Below are 26,891 nucleotides of genomic sequence, written 5' to 3' on the forward strand. Positions count from 1 at the left end.
CGTCGCCAGGTCGCACAAAAGTAGCTACGAGAATGTCCAAAAAGAAAAAAAAAAGTGGCAGCATGGCATGATCTGTAGTTCATTGCCCATTCCTTTCGCGGAAATAGAATTTTGTTTTCGACAGTGCTTTGGGCGAGTGCTGTGAGTGTGGGGAGCGAGCAGCAAGTTATCAAAACAGCTGGAACAGGGCAGAAAGCTGAGCTAGTTGGTATACGTTCATGATGATAAATCCAAGCGCTCACAAACAACGACACAGAGGGGACACAGCGCTTATTCGCAACTACAAGAATTTTTATTCAGAGGCTTCTATATATATACTACAAAAACCAAAGCAAACCCCGAGTAATCGCACGCCACATGCCGACCGATGAGCACAGAAAAAATTAACACGCTGTTTTCAGTCGCTCTTTGTCGCAGTTTTCAGTCGCGCTGATGGGGAGGAATGTTTTTTGAAAGAGCGACTGAAAACCGCGTGTTAATTTTTTCCCTGCTCATCGGTCGGCATGTGGTGTGCGATTACTCTGGGTTTGTTTCGGTTTTTGTAGTATATATATAGAAGCCTCTGAATAAAAATTCTTGTAGTTGCGAGTAAGCGCTGTGTCCCCTCTGTGTCGTTGTTTGTGAGCGCCTGGATTTATCATGCTGAATCCAAAGAGCGGCACCTCTTATCAAAACAGGTGCCCCACAGTTGAAACGGCCGGTATGTCTACTGAGTTAACACTACATTCTCATAAAAAACTCAGGGCAGAATATAAGGTAGGACATTCGGCCACTGCAGGCAAAAAGTGTCTTCTTTTGGGGTGCACCTTTATATTTTACGTGCTGGTCGATCTGTATTTTTGAAAGAAGTATATGAAATGTGAAGGAAGGCCAGGCCGCGACGGCAAGACGTTTGTGAAAGTATAGGCCGAGACGGCAAGATGGCTGTGCCTGGCGTTTTTCTAATGGCGGACCCGAGGCGCGTGCCACAAGCGCAGCCGCGGGATGATGATGATGGTATGTACAAGAGAAAGAAGATGATCCTGGAAGGCTCACAGAAAGAACCGAAAATAATTGCATTTATGCAATAAAGTTCTTTTTTAAAAACACAAAGATTCTGGGACTGAAAAAAAACTCCGAACGCAAGTGCTGGTTTCCGCTGGAGAATACTTGAATGTAGAAAAAAGTTTAACACAGGGAATTGACTATTTTTTAGACATTGAGCAGATATGAGCCGCTGACTCTTGGCGAACCCCGTAGTGGTTGAAAAAAAAAAACATGTTCCCATGTGGCCTTTGCTCGAGGCCTATCACAGTTACGCCTAAAGGCCGGAGCACACGTAAAGTTTAAGATTTACGGTTGTAATCTTCAAGAAGGAAAACATGAAAACAAAAGGCTTATTTTCACGTTTACATTTAAAGAATTTAATTAATTATTTCCTCAACTGGGGATACATATCTTGCGCTTACATTGCGCACCCTGTGTTTTCCTGTGTTTTTGTTGCCGCTGTGATTCATGATTTTTTGAATACTTCCGATGGGAAGCCTGCCACTAACTTTAAGAATACGCTTATTGACGTACGAAGACGGCTTCGGGACCAGAGTTAAATAGATTGGGTGGAAGTAAGAAAAGAGGGGATTAATCTGATCTAATTTCTTATAATTACCATTTACTTATTATAGTTAGCACCTGGTTGAAACTAAAAGTTTGTAGTCATCAGTTGGTAAACGCTATATAAGTTTTTAGATTTAAAAAATGGCTGTGGTTTGGCTCTCGTTAAAGCTGAAGTGACGCGATAGCTACAACTGGCCGAGTGCAACTCGCTCAGTCTAATTGGAAAGTCAGACTTTCGCCGCTGCGTTTCGCTGGGCGTCCCTTCTTCTTCATCGTCCGTGGACGTGGATTCGCTCTCTCCTCCCTCCCGCTCTCCAAACTCCTCCCCCTCTCGGTTTCGCCGGTGCGCCGCCGGCAGCTGCCACGGTGCCGCCACGCTGAAGGCTCGAAATGCTAGCGTAATGTAGGCGCGCGGCGCGCACACCAGCTGCGTGCTCTGACGTCAGTCCGCGCATGGGCACAACTGACGAGGCGGGCGGAGCGCACCATTTTTCCAAAAACCTTTATTTCCACCAGAGAAGAGGCTCCCCAACTCCCCATCTCTGGCACGCAGGCCTAGGGGTGGGGGCCGGGAGCCTCGCATCTAAAGGCCGGCATAGAGTTCTTGGTCTCTTGCGGCCTCCAGTGCCAGGTGAATGACTTTTTTCTGCACGGCGGGGTCCGCGCTTTGCAGAAGGGTTTCCCAGGCTTCCTTGCTATTTATTCCTTCTTTAATCCCTGGGGAGTGTGTACATTCCCAAATGATGTGATCTAGGGTCCCCCTATTCTCACATTTTTTGCATTTTTCCTCTATTTCCTTTTCCCTAAATACGTGTGATGCCCACACCGGGTTTATGAAGTTCCCAGCTTGTAGTCTACGCCATATTGTAGCTTCTTTATTCCCTAGTGTTTTGTCCGGCGGAGGGAAAATCCTCCTTTGACTTCTATAGCTCTCTATTATTTCTGCATAGCTGATCAGTCTCTCATCCAGGTCCTTGCAGTCGGGCGGCTCTCCCCTGGCTCGGAAGTAGAGGTCTCGAGCCAGGGTGTTTGCCGCCTCGTTTCCAGGGATGGATGCGTGAGCTGGTACCCACACGATGCGTACGTCCCCCCCAATTTCCTTCTTTTTTAGAATTTGTGCTGCTTCTAAGGCAATCCTCCCTCTGCCATAATTGTAGACTGCAGTTTTGCTGTCACTAGCTATAATTTTGGCCTGCGTTCCTACGCATGCGAGCGCTATTGCGACTTCTTCCGCCGTTTCCGGGTTGCGGCTTCGAATGGATGCTGCTATCTCAGGTTCCCCCTTTCCGTTGACCACTGAGGCCACGGCTGCTCCTAGCTTCCCACTTGCTGCATCTGTGTATGCCACTGCTTTCTTATCTAGACTGTCCAGTCCTCTGGCCATGGCTTCTGCCCTCTTTTTCCTTCTTTCCTTGTTGAATTCTGGGTGCATATTTTTGGGCAATGGGTCTACTCTGATCTTTTCCCTAGCACATTTTGGAATGTCTTGTTTCTTTTGCATCCCCCTGTCGGTTTGCCTGTCGACCGCTTCTAGTATAGCTCTGCCGGTGCTCGTCCTGCTGAGCCTATCTAGCTGCGCTGATCTTACCGCTTCAGCTAGGTCACTCCAGTTGTTGTGAAGCCCCATATTTAGTAGCCTTTCGTTTGAGGTGCTTATTGGCAAGCCCAGCGCCTTCTTATAGCTTTTCTTGATTATGGCATCAAGCTGCCTTTTTTCTGTTGCCCCTATCTTGAGGAAGGGGGTCGCGTAGCTGATCCTACTTAGTATATATGCCTGTACTAGTTTCATTAGGCTCTTCTCTTTGAGGCCTCTACCTCTAAGCGATATCCTTCTGAAAATTCCCGTGACTTGCGTCGCAAACTTGTCCAATCTTTTTAGGGTTTCATCATTGTAGCCGTTACTTTGTATGAATAGGCCCAGAATCCTGATCATATCTACCTTAGGCACCAGTTTTCCTTCCACAGTGATTTTAAAGTCCTCACCATGCTCGAGCCTGTTTCTTTTTGGGTTGTATACCAGCAGCTCAGATTTCTCTGGTGAACATGCCAGTCCTCTTTGTGCTGCATACTCTACCACAGTGTCTGCTGCCTTCTGGAGTTTCCTTTCTATTTGCCCGTCGTCTCCTTTGTTTATCCAGACATTGATGTCGTCTGCATACATACTGAACTTTAGACCCTCTATTCCTTGAAGTAATTTAGGTAACCCTCTCATTGCTATGTTGAAAAGGAGTGGGGATAGTAGTGACCCTTGGGGGGTGCCCCTGCTGCCCAGTTCTATGTTCCCTGATTCTATGTCCCGATATTTGATCCTCGCTGTTCTCCCAGTTAGGAAGTCCTTGACATAGTTATATGTTCTCGGACCTACCTCTAGACTATGTAGTTCCTCTAGTATAGCCTCGTGTTTGACGTTATCGAACGCCTTTTTGAGGTCGAGACCTAGGATTACTTTTGCATCTTTGGATTGGGATTCGATTATGTCGTGCTGCAGCCTCAGCATCACGTCTTGCGTACTCAGCCCCGGGCGGAAGCCAATCATCTCGCTTGGCCAGAGCTCGTTGTCTTCCATGTATCTGGTTAGCCTTGTCTGAATTACGTGTTCCATTAGCTTCCCTACGCAAGATGTGAGGGATATGGGTCTTAAGTTTTCGAGCTTCGGCGCTTTTCCCGGCTTTGGAATGAGTATGATGTTCGCCTCTTTCCATTGCGCGGGAAGCTTTCCGGTTTCCCACACCTTCTGCATATATGCAGTGATTGCTGTTATCGAGCCATCATCTAGATTCCTCAGGGTTTTGTTGGTGATGCCGTCTGGGCCCGGGGCCGATTTTGACTTTAGCTTAATTATTTCCGCCCTTATCTCCGCTTCTGTTATTGGGCCGTCTAAAAGCTCCATCGGGGGACCCTGGTACTCTGGGAGATCTACCCTCTTCGTGTCCCCTATATATGTTTGTATAATTTTTTTAACGAACTCCTCGTCCGTCCCCTCATAGATGTGCTTTGTCTTGGCTAGACTAATGCTCGCCTGCGTTTTAGAGTTGGTAGGGTCGAGTAGGTGCCTTAATAGGTTCCAGGTCTTTGTTAAGCTCATACCCCTTTCCATCTCGTCGCACCTGCTGCACCAGTTTTGCTCACACAACTGTCGTGCATATTTTTCTATGTCCCGATTTAGTCTTGCTATTCTTCTCCTGAGGTTCCTATTCCATCTCTGCTTCTTCCATCTGCGTTCGAGTCTATTTTTGGCCTCCCACATGTGCAGCAGTTTGTTGTCTGCTAGTTCTAGAACATATTGCCCCTTCAAAGTTACGGTCGCTTCCGACACGTGCTTCTTAAGGGTTTCTGTCCATTCCTCTATGTTTTGGATGGTTCCCCAATTTTGCTGGTCCCTTTGGGCCCTGAATTTGTCCCATTCCGTGATTTTGGGCAGTCTACCCGCTTTATCTTTGATGCCCGTGCGTACCGTCGTGGCGATAATGAGGTGGTCACTTCCTAGGTCCGTTCCTGTGTTCATCCAAGTGGCTGCCCTAACGTTTTTGGTTAGCGTGAGGTCAAATGTGGTGTCCGCCATGACGCTATTCCCTCTCCTAGTTGGGCACCCCGGATCTGTTTGCAGGGTTAGGCCTAACTCCTGTATGTCCTCCCATAGGTGTCGTCCCTTCGTGTCCCTCGTACTGTATCCCCACTCCTCGTGATGGGCGTTGAAGTCCCCTACTATGATCAGTGGGCTAATGTTTGCCACTTTCATTGCTTTCCGAAATATTGCCCTGAACCTGACTTTTTGCTGCTTCGGTCTCGAGTACACGTTTAGTAGGAACAGGCTTGGTTCATTCTTTTTGCCCGTTATCATCTCTACTAGGACGACTTCTGTCTCTGCCGTGTTTAGCTCATGCTCAAATGTTGCTATGTTCCTTTTAACGTATGTGGTGACGTGAGATTTCTCCCCTCTATCACTGTGGAATGCTTGATACCCTGGTAGATTTAGCCGCTTACCAGTTTCTTGCAGGGCTATGGCCAGGGGCTTTTCCTCTAATGTATCGATGTATTGTTGCAATACCGCTCGCTTGCTTCGGAAGCCTCGGCAGTTCCACTGCCAAATGAGGGTCTTGTTTTTGGCCTTTCTATCCATGTTGGATTCGTGCTATTGCTTCCTCCGTTCGTTTATGTTGCTCCGCGTGGGCTATCAGCTCCGCTCTCTGGCTTTGTAATTCTGTTCTCTGAGCCTGTACTTCAGACTGCAGCTGTCCTATTGCCTGCGTTATCTGCATCATGAATTCCCTCATCTCGGCTTGTAGGGTGGAGATTGCTAGCCTATTCACTTCGCTCTCTTTCCTGAGCGTTTCCCATATATCTACCTCCTCGTCCCCTTTGCGTTTGAGTGGCGGTCTCCTTGCTTTTTCCGCCTCCTCCGTTACCTGCCCTGTCGCCTGGGGTTTCTGCGTAAGAGGTCCGGTCTGCTTTGTACCTGTTTTGGGCTGTTCTGCTTGTTTCATCTCTAGTGGAGCTGCTTTTGCGCTCCCCTTTATGTGCTTTTTCAGGAGTCTCTGTAGCTCCTCTACCTGTTTTTTAAGTTTTTCTATCTCTCTGTCTTTATCATCTTTAGCCTGGGAGGCCCCTCTGTTAAGTTTTTCTATCTCCCTGTCGTTATCATCTTTAGCCTGGGAGGCCCCTCCTGCAAAGCTTACTGTTTTCGGCTCCTTGCTCGGCTCTCTGCTCCGGTCGCTGCGTCCTTTTCCCCAGGGGTCCTTTGGGTCCCTGGGCCTCGATCTCTCCGGGTCCCTGGACCGTGATCTGGATCTCGCCCTTCTTTGTTCCCCGAGTCCTTCCTGTCCTTTGGGGGCTCCCGGTTTTCCTGGGGGCGTCTGGTTCCTTGCCTCGCCTTCCCCCAATCTGGGGAAGCTGTCGTCTCGGCGATCCGTTCTTCCTGTAGGCTTCGGGTCCTTCCTGCGGGTCTCTTCTTCCTGCCTTTTTTCCAAGATCTTCTTCTTGATCTCGTACGGTGTTCTGTATATTTCCTTGCATCATCGGTCTCCTAGTGGGTGTTGCTTTGCGCATAGTTGGCATTTGGTCTTGCATTTGTGGCCTTCTGCTGGGTTCTCTTCTCCGCAGCTTCTGCACTTCTTGTTTTCTGGGTCCGGGCAGACGTCCTGTCGGTGTCCCATTCGTCCGCATGCGTAGCAGACTTCGTACCTTTTCTTGTAGAGGACGCACCTCGTCGGCGTTGGGGATAGGTACACGTGCCATGGCACCCTGTTGCTGTCGAACAGGATTAGGACGGCCTTGGATTCTTTCCCTAATCTTCTCACTCCCAGTATGGGTGGGTTCTTGGCTCCGTGTTGCTCTAGTCTTTCGAAAATTTCTTCCTCCGTCCAGAAGTCCGGGGCGTCGTAGATCACTCCCTTCCCGCAGTTTTCCGGCGGGGTCAGGTACGCGTTCAGCGTTGTCTCTACTTCGCCTATCTTCAGCTCTGTTAGCGACGCGTATTTCTCTCTTCTATTTCAATCTCCGGTGGCTATCATGATGGACTGCTGTTTCCTGTTGAAGGTGATTATGTCCTCTCTGCTGCCTTCTCCGACCTCGGCAGCTTCGGCGATGGCGTTCGCCAGAAACGCTCCTCCGTGCACAAGTAGCTTCTCTATCCCACCTCTGGGACGCATGATTATTTTGTCGAAATCTTGCGGAATTCTCGTTATTTGTTTCTCCACCGATTTCGCAGCCAGTCTTCTTCCCTCCTGCCTTGCGGCCGTCCTGTCCTTAGCTTTTGTCTCGACCACGGGGTCGTCGGCTATTTCCTTTTCCGGAATTAGTCTTCCATTCTTTCTTGTCCTAAACCATTGCCCTGGGGCTTTTAGCTCCTCCGGGTCTATCTCTCTTCCCTCAACCACCTCCATGGCACTGGGAGGGCTCGGGCGTCGGCCGTTAGGCCTAGGCCTCTCCTTTGTCCTGGCTAAGCCTCGTTAGGCTTAGCCCGGTCTCCTTCCCGTTGGGGCCTTCTCGGCCCTATAATTCAGGAAAATCGGCCCACCTTGTTGGTTATTGGTGTTCCTAGCCTTCCGGTTCTCTTCCGACGCTGATTCCAGCCAGTTTGGGTCGTCCTCAGGCTCCTGAGCACGACTTCGTCCCCGATGTCGACGGAGCTCGCCGAACGCACGTCCGACCGCCTCGACAGCCGGCGGAAGAATTCCGGAGCGCACCAGCTGCTGGCTATGACGTCACTCCGCGCATGCGCACAGCTCGCGGAGAAATAGTCCTACGGCTCAGCGCGCAGCCACGCTGACCTTGCGAAGTGGCTGGCGTAGTGTAGCTATCACTAAAAAATAACGTGGTTACCTTCAGCGCTGCGGCAGGACCAACCACGGTCATCTCGTGTCAATAGACGCGGGCTTCGAAAAGTGTGATCGTAAAGAAGTGCCCTCCAGCGCACGTGGCGCAAGTGCCACGTACAGAGGATCTACACCCCACAGTCCTTCCTCCCAAAGTAGCCGCTTTGATTGATCGTGGTCGAGTTGAACAGATCGTCTCATGCTTTCATCTGCTTTCATGAGTGTGACTCTCATGCTCTCATGACTCATGCTTTCATGAGTGTGACTCTTTTGTAGCCGTTCAAAAAATCTGAGTTGTAGAAGTAATCGAGGACAGTGGCATTGACTTTTGTCATAGAGTTCCCACCTTGAACTCAACAACCATAAACATCATTGTTCGCTTCGTGAGACGCACAAAGAGGAACTCGATACTCGCCAAGGCTAATAAAATGAGATTTGACCAAGAAATAGATGGGCCTCACTAGTGATAGCACCCCAGTCTTTTTCAACGATCATTTGACGAGGCACAACAAGCAGTTGCTTGGGGCAAAAGTGGCAAAGAAAAAGGAGCCTAAATGGAAGTATGTATGGGCAGCTGGTGGCAAGGTCCTAGCAAGGAAAGATGAAGGAAGCACTATTCTGCGAATCTCGAGCACTTATGAGTTGGCGAAAATGAGTTAGAGACGTGTTACCTGACATGTAAGGCTTTAGGTTTTGTTGCATCGATGAGTACGCATGACTTCTACGCACCAGAATTATTAAATAGCACATGTAGGTCTGACGAATCTAATTTCTCGCTGATACATTTCAACACCAGAAGCACAAGGGAAAAACTGGACAACTTGCAAATATTCTTTGAGTCCCTCGTGATGAGGTTCGACGCCATTGGTTTTACAGAGACTTGGCTAACAAACAGTGATGAAACGCTAGTGATTGACAATTACGCGTGCGTACGTTTGTACAGAATAGCAAAAAGAAGAGGTGGTGTGGCGGTGTATGTTAAGCCCAACTATACTTATAGCCTCCTCGAGGAGTACACAACTTCGAACGAAAGTGTTGAATGTTTGGTAAAAAAAAAACATCTCAGTTCCAGCTTGCTGCCATCTATAGACATCCAGCTGGCTCTAAACACGCCTTTTTAGGTTTTCTTGAGGAATTATTGCAGTTTTTTCAAACAAGTAGGTTACCTTTCTTAATCGTTGTTGACATAAACATAAACACAGCTAGTTGTGACCAATACAGAATGATATATAAGAGGTTAGTTGTGTGATACGGATGTGAGATTTTGGTTGCTTTACCGACACGTGTTAGTTTTAAAACAGCTAGAACCATATACACTTGTGTTACGAATATCAGCGTATCAGAACTAATGAGTGGAGTTATAACATGGGACATAAGCGATCATCTTCCGGTGTTTTGTATCGTTCAGGCTGTCGAATGTAGTAAAACAGGTCTGAAACGGCTATAGAAAAAGCAGTAGCTGCCTCCGAACGGCTGTTACACAGCTGAAAGCAACCTATCACCTGAAGCGAATTTTCAACCATGAAAGGCTCCTCTAGCTTTAGAGAGCTGATGTGGCTCTGCAGAAATCTGGCTATCGCATTCTACTGTCAATAATGCTCTGACACAATCGCTTGGAAAGGTACATTAAGTTTGTGTGCCTTTACTGTGAAGAAGGTGCCAAGTGCATTTTTCTGGACAGCAGAGACAGTGATGTGAAGTCAAGATAGCTGAAACATTTCACACGAGAAGGTCTTAACATTAACATCTTCCTGCAACAATCACTTCTGGAGGTAGAAAGCATGCGGGAAATGAATGTGAATCAAGTGGGTTTAGTTTTATGCGTCATAAATGTGGCATCTACGAGGAGGACTTGTGAAAAGTACCACGCATAAAAATTTGTTGTTTTTGACATAAGCTATTGGGGTGTCAGCAACCTGCAACGCGTTGCGCAAAAAGTCGGCATTGAACATCCACTTGCTGCACATCTTTCTGGAGATATAACAAGATCCCTCTCGAGCAACAATACTTCAATTGATTCTATTGTCTGCTTCAAACGTGCATACTCATCGGAAGTATTAAGGCGCAAGCCTTTAATGGCCCATGCTCCGTCTGTCCGTGCGTCCGTTACGTTCTTGCGCACATGACCTCCGCGATCCCCCCCGCGCGCTAGCGCGAGCGTATGACTTCGGATGCCATATTGCACAATTGGAAGTTCGCTGCGCATGCGCGCGCTGCGCACGCGCCAGCCCAGTCGCAGCTGTCGACCGAGTCGGGCGGGTGCCGCGCAACCTCCCTCCTAGCGCTCGCTTGAATGGAGTCCAAGAATGCGGGCAAACGCAAGTACTTCAGATCTTAACCACACATCAGCGATACAAGCAGCAACACCGCGCTAACGGCTTTCGACTCACCGCACTTTAGGTCAACAAAGTGTCCCCCAGAATTTCTTTTCTATCTTGGACGCCACACAAAGATGTCGGCTGCATAAACGAAGATTCCCAGCGAATCTGGCATTATGTTGTCGAAAGACAGTTTACAGATATTTTAAACAGTTCCATTTGATAATCCTCCCTGCGGAACTCCATGAGATACATGGTTGCTGTGTTGGGTCGCCACCGACTTTATACATGTTGTGCGACCACTCATGAAGATAGTCAACAGCCAACTGAACATGCGGCCACCAATCAAAGTTTATATCAAGGCTGAATATCTTCGAATGTGACGTTGTCAAATGCTCCTTTGGCCTCAAGAATACAGCATTTGTTATAAGCCACTCGGTTTTCCTGGATTTGACGGCACTTGCAAGAACAATTACGTTGTCAGTGGCGCTGCACCCTTTCAATCGCCAGACATCGCTGAAGCGCAAACATTCACATTTTTCAGGTCACAGCAGAGAGGCAAATGCACCATCCTGACCATAAGATTTTCGACACGGTTAAAAAGTGCACTAGGTCAATCGGCACTTATTTATATAGTTTATTTGCCAGGTTTGAGGGCAGGTGTAACTCGCATGCGCTTCCAGCGCTGTACCGCTGCCCATAAAAGTTTCTGAAAAAAAAACGCTTGAAGAAAACATATTTTTTGGACAATATACGAATGCAGTCATGAGCTGAATGGTGTGGTCTACACTTCTGTGCGCGACGTGCATAATCCAACTCTCAATTCCTGGCTCCCCTCTAGGGAGCGAAGAACCTCTGGTTTTTCGTTATTTTCATGTTCCATAAAATTTTGTGGGCGCCTGTATAAAGCGCCTTGCTACCCAAGACCTGGGGTAATGAGAGTGCTCTGTAGCTATCCACGTTGGGCACCAGGAAGGAACCTTTATTGATGCTGCCAACGCTGCGTGCAGCTGAGGTCATAAAGAATGCTTCATCAATGAGGGCAGTGCTGGAGGACGGCAGGAAGAATTTGTTCAAAGATCTCGGCGAGAAATTCTCCTGGGCAGTGATGTTTGCACTTAAGGCCACCACTGTGTTAAGACGGGTAATATTCTCTTGCACAGCTACGCACTCAAAGAGGGTGTAATTGTGTAGGATCGCTCGCCGATCGCCAACCTTACATCCGCGTTCCGGATCACCAAGACGACCCCTCCCAACCAGGCTTCAGGGAAGACCGCAAGGCGCTGTGCTCTCTCCTCTGCTATTCAATTTGCCCAGTATGCACCTGATGGCCCATCTTGATGCTGTCGCGGGCACACAGCATGCTCTGTACACCACCGAGATCACCCTATGAACCACGCAGGGCTCGCATGGACACATTGAGGCCAAACTGCAGCAGGCGGCGACTATTCTGGACCTCTATGCCAGGAGGAGAGCACATATGTGCTCTCCTGCTGGCCTCGTCACTTGATGCTGGGCCATTATTACCTTTAGCATGAATTTTTGCACATCCGCCTGACACCTAAATGCACTACTAAAATTCAACTTTCCCTTCACTCAGGCCCAATTCCAGAAAGACAAAAAAATTCGAGCACTGGGGCATTTCATTCATCAACAGCGCACTCCAGACTCCACACTGGCTAAACTCCGCCAGGTGGGGCCAGGTGGGTCGCATGATCCGCCAAGTTTAAAACAAATGCGGGGGGTTGCGAAGTAAGCATGCCTTCCGGCAGGCAAACAGCTTCGTAACCAGCCAATTCTGTATTCTACTCCATACCTCCGCCTGCGGACAGAAAATGAGGACACTGTCGGGGTCATTCTCAGCGAAATCATTAAGCGGGCCCTGGATCTCCCGGTGAAGACTTCCAACCTGAGCCTCCCGGCATTTGGAATGGTGAACACCTTGAGGGAATTGAGGGAGTTTGTCGCAATATACGCCCTCTTCAAGGAAAATGACACCCGAACACCGTGATGGCCGGCGCCTGTCCCGAGCGGAAGCTCTGTCCCGCCATTATGGTTCCAAACCCGGCGTTTATTATCTGGATGCATCCGGCCCACGCTATGGGGGATGGTACACGCACGCAGTCGTCAAAGCAGCGGCTGCTTCCCACTCCGAGTCAAAACATCACAATTCTGACTCGCGAGGGGCCTCTCAGAACGTCAAACAGGGCTGGGCTTTTTATCTACCCTATCGAATCCTTCAACATATCTCCTGGACTGGGGAGTCAGCTCATCGATGCATTATTTGGGCTCCGACTCACCAGGGGCTGGCTGCAAACGAGGCTCGCAACGCCGCCGCCGGCGAGATCTTTCCCGGGAAGTTTCCTCCTCCCCCTCCAACCAGGACGCTCAATTTTAGTCAGGCTTATTCTGTTAAAGATATCGTCACTTACTGCCAATCTGGCCACAGCCTTTGCCGTCCATGTAAAGGCCTTTTAAAAGCGGATGAGCGGCTCTTAATCGGACTCTAAACCAATACATTGCTGTGCCTGACAGCTCTAAAACATTTTGACCCATCCTTCTCTGGCAGCTGCCCACACAGTGGGACGGTGTCTTCGGATATCTACTACCTGGTGTGTGCCGGACCCTCACCGCAGCCCAACCCGAGAAGACTGGGAAGTGACCCTGTTCGGCTGTTCTGACCTGTAGACCTACCGGCCTTGGCCGGGTGAGCTCAGGCAGCGGCCGACGCGACTATGGTCCAGAACTAGGGACCTCCACCAAGAACTTGCAAGGGTTGGCCCCTCTGGGTCACCTCCTGCATAACCTCCTGTAAGTGCATCTGCCAATAAATGTTTTTCGCCACCACCACTACCCGTTTTCGAGAGCCTCCGAGAGAGCGCGAGTGGCAAGAAACACAGTCTCGAGCAGGATTTGAACTCGTGGTGGCGCAAACACATTAACTCGTCTTTGTGCTGCTTTAGACCACTTGGAAATCGCCGCAGCATGTCGTCAGGAATATTAAACTGCCACTCCCTTACATTACTGTGTGCTCTTCTAACGCCCACTATCGCCATCTGACGAGCATGAAGCAAGTCACACCCAACGCTTGACATTTAAACGACAGCAGCAGGGTAAAAATAGCTTAAATTGCCATTGGTGTGAGGAAATTCGGTTTATCGACACAAAATGATCGCTAAATCAGAGACCACATGACTGAGTGTTTCTCTCCGCATTAATCTCTTTAATCGCTCGTGAATATTTTTTCGACTCTGCCCTTTTACAACCTCTCCGCTTCGTGACCTGTCCGATGCGGATGATGCCTTTCAATGCGATAGCATTTACGTTGTCGGTGCAAAAACCAATTAGTTTCTCCAACCGCCGCGGAGGCTCAGTGGTTAAGGCGCTCGTCTACTGCTAGGTTAGATCCCGACCTCGGCGGCTGCGTTTCGATAGAGTCGAAATGCAAAAGACACCCGTGTGCTGCGCGATGTCAGTGCAGATTAAAGATCCCCAGGTGGTCGAAATTATTGCGGAGACGACCACTGTGGCACCTCTCTCTTCCTTTCGTATTTCATTCCCTCCTTAGTCTCTTCCCTTACGGCGCAGTCAGTTTGTCCACCGTGATAAGTGAGACAATTACTGCGCCATTTACTTTGCTCAAAAGCCATTTTTCAATAGGCTTCCCGTTTATGAAATTTACCGATTGGTGTAGAGGGTTGTGACGTCATCAACGCAGCGAAATCATAAAATCCCAGAGCTAGAATAAGCACCTTTCACTGGAGTGCAGGGCCGGGAGGAGGCTTTCGGTCAACAGATTCTTTCTGTACTCGATAATTCATGGTGTAAACACTGCGGAGCCTGACCTCTGCAGTAGCTCCACAGAATGACCGCAAAATTACATTATTTTAGAGTGTCAGGAGTCTCCTGGGGCTAGATCACAAAGCATCCCAGATCTTGCCAACTGCAAAGAGCTGATCCGGCGCCACCACCCTGATCAGCAAATACTTATCATCCGTCAAGCGGAGATAGCATACTACAAAACTCTCTCAGCGACCTCCGGTGCTGAGACATGGCTGGGAGGCACCGCCTTCTAATTGCTGCGCCCCGACTATGAGGCCCCATGAAGACGGGAATAAAGTTCATGCGTTCTTTGATACCTTTCATTGGATAAGCATATGAAATATACTAACTCTGCCAACTCTCAGACCTTAATTCACCCACTAATCTCCACTCATATCCTTCAATGCTCCCACTATTTCGCGCTAGTCCACATTAATTCACGAAATAATATCTAATTATCCACCTTCCTGCATTTATTTGGCTTTAATACTTCAAAGATTTTGAGGTTATTTGGAATATCTGGTTACCGCCCTACAACCAAGTGCTGTCGCATTTTCTTTAGGAATGTCCTCAAGAAGGCCAAGTATTTCTTTTTGCCTAATACTAATAATAATAACTTTGTTCCAAGCAGGTATATGATACAGGACGCCGAATCACAAAAGCCAGAATTGGGCTTTTAGGGCGCCGTCCACAGCAGCGACAACCTTTGTTGCTGTCACGCATTGTTTAAGTTGAGAAATTACAATAAGGGCCCACAGTTCTTCCAAATTCGCAATGGCATCATCCAAATAATTGCAAGTGTTTCAGTAAAACAATAGTGTCGGGAAGCTCATTGAATATGTATGGCACATAGTATAACATTATGGATTCAAAAAAGTTGGCTCGTATTGTAGGGACAACGTATGGTGGAATTTTTCGCAGCGGGACTTTTTTAGCACCTTCCAACTAAAAATCACATTTACAGAAATACCGCCGCACAGTAATTTGTTTGAACAAGGTTTCAGAGGAAGGCAGGCCACAGGAGAGGAACAAACTGTGCGGTGAAGTTAACCGCTTTTATAACAGCGAAGCTCTGTAATTCTACTGTCCAAGGAAATTTTCGTGTCGTCGTCAGCAAAAAACACCAGAAAGGGAAAAGTGCCGAACAGCATAGAAATCGTATGTCATACTGATCACAATAGAGTCGAAATATAAAAAATTAAAATATATATATGTATATATATAAAGAAATAAAATTAAAAAAATAAAAATAATGAGAATGCGAAAGTGCTAATCAAGGGATCCTAGCGATCATAAAGTAGTCGTAAAAAAAGGAAAAACATATTCCAACCAAAAAATAATAAAAAAACCACTTTCCTCTTTAAAAGTTGTACACGACAGCGTGTTGCAGAGTTCCCAAAGAATCCACGGAACGCCATCGTCCGTTCAGCGCGACGCCTTTCCCGTTGGACCATTTAAGGAAAGGGAATGACGTCTGTTACACATTGTGGCGGTGGAAAACTTTTATTGAAATGAAGGTTAAAATAAAGAAAATTATGCAGCAGCTCTGCGGGCGGCCTTCAGGCTCTGGCGGCCAGCCTTCAGGCTGCCGGTCATGGCATCCAAACGGCTCCTAGTCGCGACGTCCTCTGCCCAGGTCACCAGCCGAAGTTCGAGATCCGGCTCGGTGCTAGACAAAGCAGCCTCCCACAGCTGCGGACTGGTTAGGTACCAAGATGCAGGGGGCAAGTGTGCTGGGCAGGAGAATAAGATATGAGCGTAGTTGGCTCTTGGGCTGTCACGTAAGCGGCAGGCCGGCGAGTACGTTCTGCAGTGGAGGAGGGCAAGACGTGCGGGAGTAAGAAAGCTGTGGGCCTAACGGTGGCGCCACAAGCGTTGGTGGTGTTGGGAAAGGAATTTGTGCCGAGGGAGAAAGTGAGGATAGAGTGGAGCCAGTGCAAAGTAATAATATGGTACGGGAGGAGCGCGTCGCGCGTGTCCATTCACGGCGAGGGCGGGCTTGCTCTGTCAGTCGATTCGCGCGCGATGGAATTAGCCGCCTCATTGCTAAGATGGACCGCGTGAGCGGGCACCCAGATGATTTTGATGGGGCGAGAAAGGACGGTGCCAGAACGTAAGATGCCGATCGCCGGGGGTGCCACCAGTCCAACCGCATAGTGGTGGACGGAGGGCTTGGAGTCATTGAAAATGTATTCCGCTGAGGTGTGTGTGATGGCAAGTGCAATAGCTGCCTTCTCGGTGTCTACAGAGGTCGAAAAGTAGACTGAGGCAGTAAGAGTAGGTCGGAGAGTTGTCAGTGATTTCAAGGGTGTGGGCTGGGTAGCAGCGGTACGGGGCGGCATCTACGTAAGCAATGGCAGGCTGCCGTCCGTACTCACGCCATAGCACGGAGGCTCGCGCTGCTCTGCGGGAGGCGCGGTGCTCAGGATGCGTATTCTTAGGGAGGGGATGAACGGTTACGAAGGAGGACACGTGGGAAGAGATGGGCAGTGAGGTGTGAAGCGGGATAAGAGGGGAGAGCTTAACGGTCGAGAGAAGTGCGCGACCCGGGCGGATCCGATAGAGACGGAGCAGCTGGGCCCTGTGATGGGCCTTCGTCAAATCCGTAAGGAAGTTGTGGACGCCCATGGACAGTAGCCGAGCCGTCGAGGTAGGTGTGGAAAGGAACATATCTTGGTTGATACCCGAACCGCACCTTGATGCAAGGAAAATGAAATGAGAACTGCTTTTAAGGAAAGGAAACGACGCCTGTCTCACATACATCGGTGGACACCCAATCTGCGCCGTAAGTGAACGAATATTTTCGACGCTCGGTTTTGACAATTACAACTACGCGTTCCGGTAAACAGTAGGTTTGAAGCTAATAATAATAATTAATAATAATAATTGGTGTTTGGGGAAAGGAAATGACGCAGTGTCTGTCTCATATATCTCTGGACACCTGAACCGCGCCGTAAGGGAAGGGGTAAAGGAGGGAGTGAAAGAAAGGAAGAATAGGTGCCGTAGTGGAGGGCTCCGGAATAATTTCGAAGGTTTGAAGCTGCTTAGAAAGGGGTTGATGTCATTCGAAGCCCTCATGTGAAGTACAATGCACACAATGTATGACAACGGCGCCTGCAAGCAATCCGAGATAGAGAGAGAAACTTTATTGGCGGATAGGAATTAAAGGGTCCCCGCCAGACCCCACTTCAATCAAGTGTTTATGTCCCTAAGGATCTCAACACTGGCAGCCCGGCCCGTGGCGATGGTCTGTACGGCCGGGTCCCCCGAGCGCAGCAAGGTCTCTCAGTCCTCCCTTGTCTTGAGGTCCTCTAGGCCGTGGTGGGGGGGGGGGGGGGGGAAGGATGGCCGGGCAGAGGGACAGGACATGGAGGGAAGAGGCGAAGGGTTTTGGGCCCAGGTTGCAGTCCGGAGTGGGGAAGGAGGGATGATAGTGGGCTAGGGTTAACGGTGAGGGGAGTGTGTGTCTGTATAGTTTTGCGCCAGAGTGTTGCGTGTTTTTTATCTAGGGAGGGGTGGGGCAGGGGATAGAGCTGGCGCGAGGCTCTGTAGGCCAGCTTCATCTCGCTGAACGAGTGGATTCGCTCCCTCGCGAATCCACGATTCGAAACCACCTGAGCCCATTTTAAAAAACCTCCGGCTAAAAGGTTGGCGGCCTTGTTTCAGGGATTCCTGGAGTGCGCAGCCCGCCATATAAGCTCAACATGGCGGAGTGGGGGTGCATCGGGCGAGCCCCGTATTCCAAAATAGGAAACGTGGACTCCGCCTAGCGCAAAATTTAGAATTGCAGTTTTAAAATCTGTTAAAATGTACCGGGTGTCCGTGCGGGTGATTAAAGTTGCGATGGCGGCTTCCTCTGCAGCCTCTAGAGCAGCGTCTAAGCTTCTACCTTCTCCTCGCGTGTGTTTGCCGGTAAAGATATCAGTTGCGTTTTGTGTCGTTGCCTTAGGCAAAATACGCCAGGCTAAATATTGAATGCAAACAGCACAGCTTCGCGGTCCAACCAGCTTCACAGCGTGGATTGGAGCCATAATTTTTTTTCCTTGAGACAGGCATTTCAGAGCCTACCGGTTATATAAAATTAATATTAATATTAATTGTTTTTTGGGGGAAAGGAAATGGCGCAGTATCTGTCTCATATATCGTTGGACACCTGAACCGCGCCGAAAGGGAAGGGATAAAGGAGGGAGTGAAAGAAGAAAGGAAGAAGAGGTGCCGTAGTGGAGGGCTCCGGAATGATTTCGACCACCTGGGGATCTTTTACGAGCACTGACATCGCACAGCACACGGGCGCCTTAGCGTTTTTCCTCCATAAAAACACAGCCGCCGTGGTCGGGTTCGAGCCCGGGAACTCCGGATCAGTAGTCGAGCGCCCTAACCACTGAGCCACCGCGGCGGGGCTTATAAAAAATTAGTAAATTTGTTTTGTAGGCACAACTACGTTGGCAGCGAACTCGTAGTTCAACGGTGCTCGCATTCCCACCGTGGTTGCACCGCACCACGTGACCAACCACGTGACGGGTCACGTGACCAACCGCGTCACGAACCACGTTACACCAACTACCGCGCTTCGAGTCATCATCTCATGCGACCACAGGGCGTTTGACACTGTCGTGGACTATGCTGCCAATAGGTGTCTCTCAACTATCCGCAAAAAAATCGGAATTACTCGTCTATAACTTAACATCGCTCCGATGCAAGCGCAGCTGGGAATTTAACATTAAAGTAGAGGGGAAACCAGTTCCCGAGGTAGATAAAATCAGAATCTTAAGAATATTCATTCAGAAGAATGGATATAACGATGGGGCAATCAAATAGCTAGAGGGATTTGCCACCCAAGCCCTTGGCATTTTTAGAAGGGTCGCGCTGGAAGGACGAGGTCTGAAGGAAAGAAGGTTGCTTAAACTAACCCAAGCATACGTAATGAGCCGCGTGAGCTATGCCAAGCCTTACTTAATCATCAGGTCGAAGGAGAGGAGGAAATTAGACTCACTCATTCGGAGGTGCATAAAGAGGGCCCTGAGCTTACCAATTAGCACCCCCACAGAGAAGCTCCTCTCTATGGGAATGCACAATACCTGGGACGAAATAGCGGAGGCTGTCAGAATTTCGCAGCTCGAAAGATTAAGCCGAATGACCACGGGCAGAGCTAGCCTCGAAATGGTAGGCCTGCAAGCAGATAGGGGACTACGAGGCAAATCGAGCATCCCGCAGCACTGCCGAGCAAATCTAATCATTTCCCCCCTCCCTCGTAACCTGCATCCCATATTCAACACGGAGAGGAGGGAGAAGAGAGCAGAAGCACTAATCAGACGCTTCGATTCGATAGACAGCAAGTCGGTTGCGTACGTGGACGCGGCAAGTGGCAAGTCGGGTGCGGCGGTCGCCTCGGTGGTCGACGGCCGAGGTGCCCCCTTATCGGCTGCCACCATTAGAAGCCGAAACACGGAAACGGCGGAAGTTGCGATAGCGCTCGCTTGCGTTGGAACGGAAGCCAATTTCATAATCAGCGATAGAAAACAGCCATCTGGAATTTTGGAAAGGGTAGGATCACGCCGGAAGCGGCGAGGATTCTGGCCGGTAGATGCCTCAACAGAAAAATCAGTCTAATTTAGACCCCCGCACACGCCTCCGTTCCTGACAACGATGCGGCCCACGAGTTAGCCCGAGCTCTCTACTTCCGGGTGGCTGTGGAGCCTCCCGACTGCCGGAATATGGACGAGCGTCTGCAAAATTACACGGAGATTGTTGAAAATTATAGGTTATGCAGGAGACTGGTGCCACCACCGGACAAAAATCTAAACAATAGGGAAGCAGTCGCATGGCGGCACCTTCAAGCTGGGAACTTCGACAAACCGGTCTGGGCTTATCATATTCAGACTAGAGATAGAAAAAACGATAAGTGCAAGCACTGTGGGGAGAGAGGGACCCTCCAACACATAATCAGTGATTGCGCTAGCTCCCGAAGAGCTAAAACAAACATAAATTGTAGAGAAGCCTGGGAAGCCCTGCTGCGGAGCGAGGTCTCTGCTCAACAGCAACAAGCCATCGGCCTAGCGACAGAAGCCGCGAAGAGTCAAGACCTCTTTGCCTGCTTGTGATCGCGGAGATCCCCGTCCCCGTCCTCTAGGCCTGCGTGCCGGGGTCGGGGAGTAGGGGGCCTCCTTATCTTGTGGAATATTAAAGTTGTTATCATCATCATTACACCAACTACCCAGACAACCAGAATTAACTGGACTTGCAATCAATTAACCAAAGCTCTGGATATCCTGGCATAGCCGAGCTAAGCCACTGCCAATTTTGGGGGAAAGGAAACGGCGCAGAAACTGTCTCACATCTCGGCGACACCCGAACCGCGCAGTAAGGGAAGAGAAAAAACAGGGAGTAAAAGAAGAACGGAAGAAAGAGGTGCTATTGTCGAGAACGCTGCGGATTAATTTCGACCACCTGGCAACTTTAACGTCCACTGACATCGCACAGCACACGCGCGCATTGCTTATTAATTGTACCGAGAAAAAGCAACAAAGCCTTATATGAGGGCCCTAATGACGTTGCATCAAAGAACGATGCATACGGGATAATATAAAATCGAATTTGTTATTTAATCTGATTTCACACCTTACGTGAGAAAATATTTTTTCCGCGAAAATATTTTCGAAAAACCGTATTCACGTAATCGTCAATTACCTCAATTTTTTTCCAACAAAATCGATGATGGTCGCTTTTGGGGCCTGGGACGTTTCGCATGGTATGACCCTTATATGAAAACACACCCTCTTCCAAGCAAGGCAACACAGGTCACACTGGTAGAGCCGCGATCGCGGCCGACTTACCCCAAATGCTCGCGTTCCGCTAGATACGTACCGCCTTACCGGCTGCCTGGACTGGTGCCGATTGAAATCGCCATAAAATAGGGCCCACCCGTTTGCCGCAGAGGGCACTGAAAGGAGGCAAACGAATCGGCAAGATTCGATGCACAAAGATGTTTGTCGAGTTGAAGTGTGGTATGTGTGAGCGATTCGTACCGACGACCTTTGCCACTCGAAACCGTAATGTGGGGCGTCCTTCGTAGGACAGTGGTGGGAGAACCAGTGGTCGCGGAGGGGAGTGGGTGGCAGACTAGTGTTAGTAACTGTTTTTATTAAATTAATAATAAAATTCACTTTGGTTCAGCTCTGGTTAATGCTAGTTGAATTGCGAAAGCTTCGTTTCCTCGGCACGTCGTCAACGCAGCGTCTCGTTTCGACGCTATTGAGAGCTCAAGCCGGTATCTTCCGCAGTTTAAGAGTCACTCCAGGACGTGGCACGGGTAGTTCTAGCCACATCTTCGTTACGACGTTTCTCGAGTCGTGCGGCGCGTTCTTCTGGCTTCTCTTGAGCGCGTTATATCTTCCTCGCTTCGTTCTGTTGTTCTTGCGTCTCTTTCGCGCTCACCATAATTACTGCAATACACTGAGGCGAAGCGTATGTACATATATACCCTCGCGAGGCGACACAACCTCTCCCTCTACCCCTGCGGAGCACATCTGGTGGAACTAGCGGCGACAGCAGCGGCGTTGAATGCGGCGCCATCTGTTGGAGCGCGGGTGCGGTGTTGCTTGGTGACGGCGACTCAAGGGCGTTCGTCGGCCACCGCATGCCGCACACGGCATACGGCTGGTGGTGGTAGTCGTTTTATTAAAAATATTAGTAAAAAGATACTGAAGCACCTGCGATGGGGCAGCGGAAATAAAGGACAGCAGGCAGAATGGAGAAATAAAATGAAAGAGTTGACGGGACAGGAAGAGAGGATAGGGGAAGTAATATGTGCAAACTATTTACACAATAAGAAATGTGTCCAGGTTGTGCGCGTGATTAGTTCATTTTAGAGGAATTAAATCGCACACGCGCACAGCACTGTGTTGGTTACAACGAGTGGGGCGTCCAGTTATTATTCGTTCAAGGTAGAACTCGCGGAGCGTTCGGTCACTGCGAGTAAATACCTGACGGAGAACAGACGGGACGTCAAGCCCGTGTGTTCGAGGAATGCACAGAAGCTCACCAAAGTTCGCTCATGAGTGCGCGCACTGCCCTGCGGCCACAATAGCGTCTTGATGGAGTCTGGTACCTGCGCTCTATAGGCCGCGAGCGTATCGCGACGAGCATCGGCGAACGCGGCACAGCGAAGGAGCAGGTGTTCTAGTGTTTCCACTGCACCGAATCCGTCACACACATCACTAGTCGCGATTCCGTGACGCACCCATCGTTCCCCGGGCCACACGCAGCCAATGCGCGCGCGGAGGATCATTGCACGTTGTTACCCTGTAAGTGCGCGACAGCCGGTGACACTGTCGTTGTGCTCACCTCCCGCGATGCGTGGGTCGGGGTGCTCCTTTCGGAGATGGTCGTGGATGGCCGCACGCACGTCCTCCAGCGCAAGGGGCAGATCGCTTGCAGGTAGTTGGTGTGCAGCGGTCGCGAGGTCGTCAGCTTCTTCGTTGCCTGCGATGCCGCAGTGACCGGGCAACCTCTGTGCACGCACGGCACAACCTCTCTGCGCGAGGCGCTCGTTGCGCGAGCGAATTTCCCGCACAAGTGGGGTACCGCCGCCGTTAGATTGCAGGCGGCTGAGAGCGGCGCGGGAGTCGCGCAGCAGAGCACCCCTGGGCGGCGGAAGGCCGAGCGTGAGCAGCAGGTCCAGCCCGAGCCGCATACGGCTGCGGAGCCTTCCACTACAGCACCTCTTCCTTCCTTTCCTCTTTCACTCCCTCCTTTATCCCTTCCTTTACGGTGCTGTTCAAGTGTCAAACGTGCAGGTGTCCAGCACTTGACCTTCTTATGACCAAATATCAATACAGATATACGCAGTGCGGGCACAATCGCATCCGACATAAGCGATCATTGCCCAGTTTTCAAGACATTTCCCGGTCCGAACAAAAAAAATTTAGCCCGTGAGTTCACCTATCAGCCTACTTCTCAAAGTGCTTTGGAATCATTTAAACATGTTAATAATAATAATAATAATAATAATAATAATAATAATAATAATAATAATAATAATAATAGGTTTTTGGGGAAGGAAATGGCGCAGTATCTGTCTCGTATATGGTTGGACACCTGAACCGCGCCGAAAGGGAAGTGACAAGGGAGGGAGTGAAAGAAGAAGGGAAGAAGGAGGTGCCGTAGTGGAGGGCTCCGGAATAATTTCGACCACCTGGGGATCTTTAACGTGCACTGACATCGCACAGCACACGGGCGCCTTAGCGTTTTTTCTCCATGAAAACGTAGCCGCCGCGGTCGGGTTCGAACCCGGGAACTCCGGATCAGTAGTCGAGCGCCCTAACCACTGAGCCACCGCGGCGGGTGCATGTTACTGCGCATAACTGAAAATTTGTATTCGATCTGACAGATGCTAACAAAGCTTATTCAGCCTTTCTTGAAACTTTCCTTTTATATTCCCGGGTTCGAACCCCACCGCGGCGGTTGCGTTCTTATGGAGGAAAAAGGCTAAGGCGCCCTTGTGCTATGCGATGTCAGTGCACGTTAAAGATCCCCAGGTGGTCGAAATTATTCCGGAGCCCTCCACTACGGCACCTCTTTCTTCTTTCACTCCCTTCTTTCAATCCCTTTCCTTACGGCACGGTTCAGGTGTCCGCCGATGTTTGAGACAGATACTGCGCCATATCCTTTCCACAAAAACCAATTATTATTAATTATTATTACTCTTGGTCTGTTCACTGACTTCAGTAAAGCTTTCGACTTCCTCAACCACAATGTCTTGTTAGGTAAGTTATCACAGTATGGAATACGGGGTGGACCCCTGAATTTAATTATGTCATACCTGAAAGACAGGAGCCACTGCGTCCGTATACATAATGTTGTGTCGTCTCTGCTGCCCCTTCAAACTGGAGTACCACAAGGTAGTGTTTTAGGCCCGCTAATATTTAATCTATATATTAATATATTATAGTTCTTATTAATCGGTCAGCTAAATGGTTTATATACGCTGGTGACAGTAGCACTCTTTTCAAGGGTGAATTTCCAAACGATTTAGCTCTGCAGTGCAACCGAACGCTTGAATCACTATCAGGGTGGTCCAACTCTGACTGCATAGTAATCAATCCCACTAAGACTAAGGTTTTACTATTTAAACCAAGAAATAAAGTTTTCACACTGCAAAATAACATCAATTAAAAGAATAAAGACATAACAATAGTAAATGAGCCTTGTTCTTGGCTTTACTTTCAATCCTCACCTAAACTAGGATCACCACAGTGATCACGTCTGCAAGAAGCTGTCTACTGTTGCAGGCACTCTGTCCTGCTGCAGAAACCTCATTCCAGAAAGAGTTAAACTCCAGCTATACAAAGCGTTATTTGCACCCCGCATATATTATGGCAGTCTTGTCTGGAGCTCAAAAACAAAAAGAAATATTGATAAAATTAACGTGCTCCAGAAGAAAGTCTTCCGCTGTGTGGCGATAGTTGGAACGCACTCATCCACAAACAACCTATTTCCGAAGTATGGGATCATTCGTTTTCTGCACAGTTATGAATATCAACTCTTAAACCGGCTTTATTTTTCGTCCGTTGAATCTGCAAATTTTCTTAAAACAGTTGCAGCATTACAACAGCGAACAATAGATGAACTCACTAGATGGCGCGTTCCCATTTGGACATTCGGAGGCGAGAGCGAGCAGAATCCGCTTCCGAGGCAGAGATTCCGCCGAAATACCCAGCGGAAAGGCCGATCGGTCCAGGACCGAATTCTGCCGCCGGAAAAAAATCCGCCGAATCTCGTCAGCCAATAGGAAGGCGATTACCCGCGGCGGCAAACATGGCGGCGCCCTTCGATGCAGGACGCCTCGCTTCGGACTGGATTCGTCGCTGTTACTGCATTTTTCAGCACGTTCAGAGGCCATAAAGAGCCAGCGGTCTTTCGCTTTGTCTTATCTCGCCCATAAGAAAACGTTTTAGCGATAAATTTGCTTTAATTTTTATTTCGGGTGACGATTCTTCCCCTTTTAGGCTTAAAAGGGGCGTCGAGTTGTTGACAACAATGGTTCCTGTCTTAACCACCAGATGGCGTCACTGGGCGTTTAAAAGGTGAGAATGTTAGAAATGTCGTGACGTCCGACAAAATAGCTGCATTGAGCGTACGCAAGCGTGCATAAGGTTGTGGTACGTAGACAGCATCGATTAACCTCTTGCCACATCTGTGAACGCCGTGAGCAGACGACACACACACGATGAGCGGCGATGCGGTGGCCAGGAAGTGCGAACGAGACAGCATTTCGGCCCCGCCGCGGTGGCTCAGTGGTTAGGGCGCTCGACTACTGATCCGGAGTTCCCGGGTTCGAACCCGGCCGCGGCGGCTGCGTTTTTATGGAGGAAAAACGCTAAGGCGCCCGTGTGCTGTGCGATGTCAGTGCACGTTAAAGATCCCCAGGTGGTCGAAATTATTCCGGAACCCTCCACTACGGTACCTATTCTTCCTTTCTTCTTTCACTCCCTTCTTTATCCCTTCCCTTACGGCGCGGTTCAGGTGTCCAACGATATATGAGACAGATACTGCGCCATTTCCTTTCCCCAAAAACCAATTATTATTATATTACAGCATTTCGGCGGCCGCGGATTCCGCTTCATCTCGCAGCCGAATGTCCAAGTGTGAACGCGCCAAGAAACCCCCCACACTGGCTAGTTCCCTATTTCCGCACCCAGAACAAGTTTCAATCATTAAAGCATAACGTACCACCACTTCTAAACAAATATCGAAAGTAAATTTTTCAATCTAAGAAAGAATGTAAAAATTATTTCATTAACCTCAACTGAATTCTTTCGCGTCACCCTGATTTGATGTATCTTGCCCTGATTTAAAACTGAATAATTGTCCTTTGACCGTGTGTTTCCATATCATTTCATGATTTTTTTCTTTTTGTCTCACTGTTTGTTTCTTGTATATACACGCTTTTATGACCCGTTTTATTGCCCATATATATTTATTATGACTTTTTATGAGTGCGGTTTTCTTTCGTTGATAATCTGGGTCGACTGCTGTCTTGTAAGGCGGCCCCTGGGCCGTAAACAAGTTGCTTATTGCAACCTTTAGTCCAGGGCACCATTCAGAGTTTGTGTTTGTACCACTCTGGAAAATAAACGAATTGAATTGAATTGAATATGAGACATACTACGCCATTTCGTTTCTGCCAAAACCAATTATTATTATCATCATACGGCTGCCTACATATGACATACGACGCGACGAGCCGAAATGGCTCGCTGACTGGCGTATAGTAAAGCTTTCGCTTTAAAAAGAAACAAAAGATTTTTGCTAGCCCCGGCGTCTGGCTTCGATACTGAAGCACCTGAGCTGGTGCAGCCGAAATAATGGAAAGCAGGCAGAATGGAGAAATGAAATTATAGATGTGAGGGGACAGAAAGAAAGGTAAGGGGAGAGGTAATATACGCAAACTATTTCCGTTTCCCCAGCTCAGGTGGTAATGATAATAATAATTGTTTTTTCGGGGGGAAAGGAAATGGCGCAGTATCTGTCGTTGGACACCTTAACCGCGCCTTAAGGGAACGGTGAAGAAGGGAGTGAAAGAAGAAAGGAAGAAAGAGGTGCCGTAGTGGAGGGCTCCGGAATAATTTCGCCCACCTGGGGATCTTTAACGTGCACTGACATCGCACAGCACACGGGCGCCTTAGCGTTTTTCCTCCATGAAAACGCAGCTGCCGCGGTCAGGTTCGAACCCGGGAACTCCGGATCAGTAGCCGGGTGCACTAACCACTGAGCCACCGCGGCGGGTGTAAGGAAAGGGATAAAGGATGGATTAAGAGAAGAAAGAATGAAATAGGTGCTATAG

At 49.0% G+C, this 26,891-nt stretch overlaps 1 protein-coding gene and 1 non-coding gene across 2 annotated transcripts in view; both read left to right on the forward strand.

Moving 5' to 3' along the window:
• Nucleotides 1-26,891, forward strand: part of LOC144120082 (uncharacterized) — a 107,062-nt gene that overhangs the window by 73,814 nt on the left and 6,357 nt on the right. The window lies entirely within an intron of this gene.
• Nucleotides 25,328-25,399, forward strand: TRNAS-ACU (transfer RNA serine (anticodon ACU)). Its single transcript has one exon. It is a non-coding gene; the product is annotated as a tRNA-Ser (tRNA).

This window comes from Amblyomma americanum, chromosome 2 (assembly GCF_052857255.1).
Source record: "Amblyomma americanum isolate KBUSLIRL-KWMA chromosome 2, ASM5285725v1, whole genome shotgun sequence".
Lineage (NCBI taxonomy): Eukaryota > Metazoa > Arthropoda > Arachnida > Ixodida > Ixodidae > Amblyomma > Amblyomma americanum.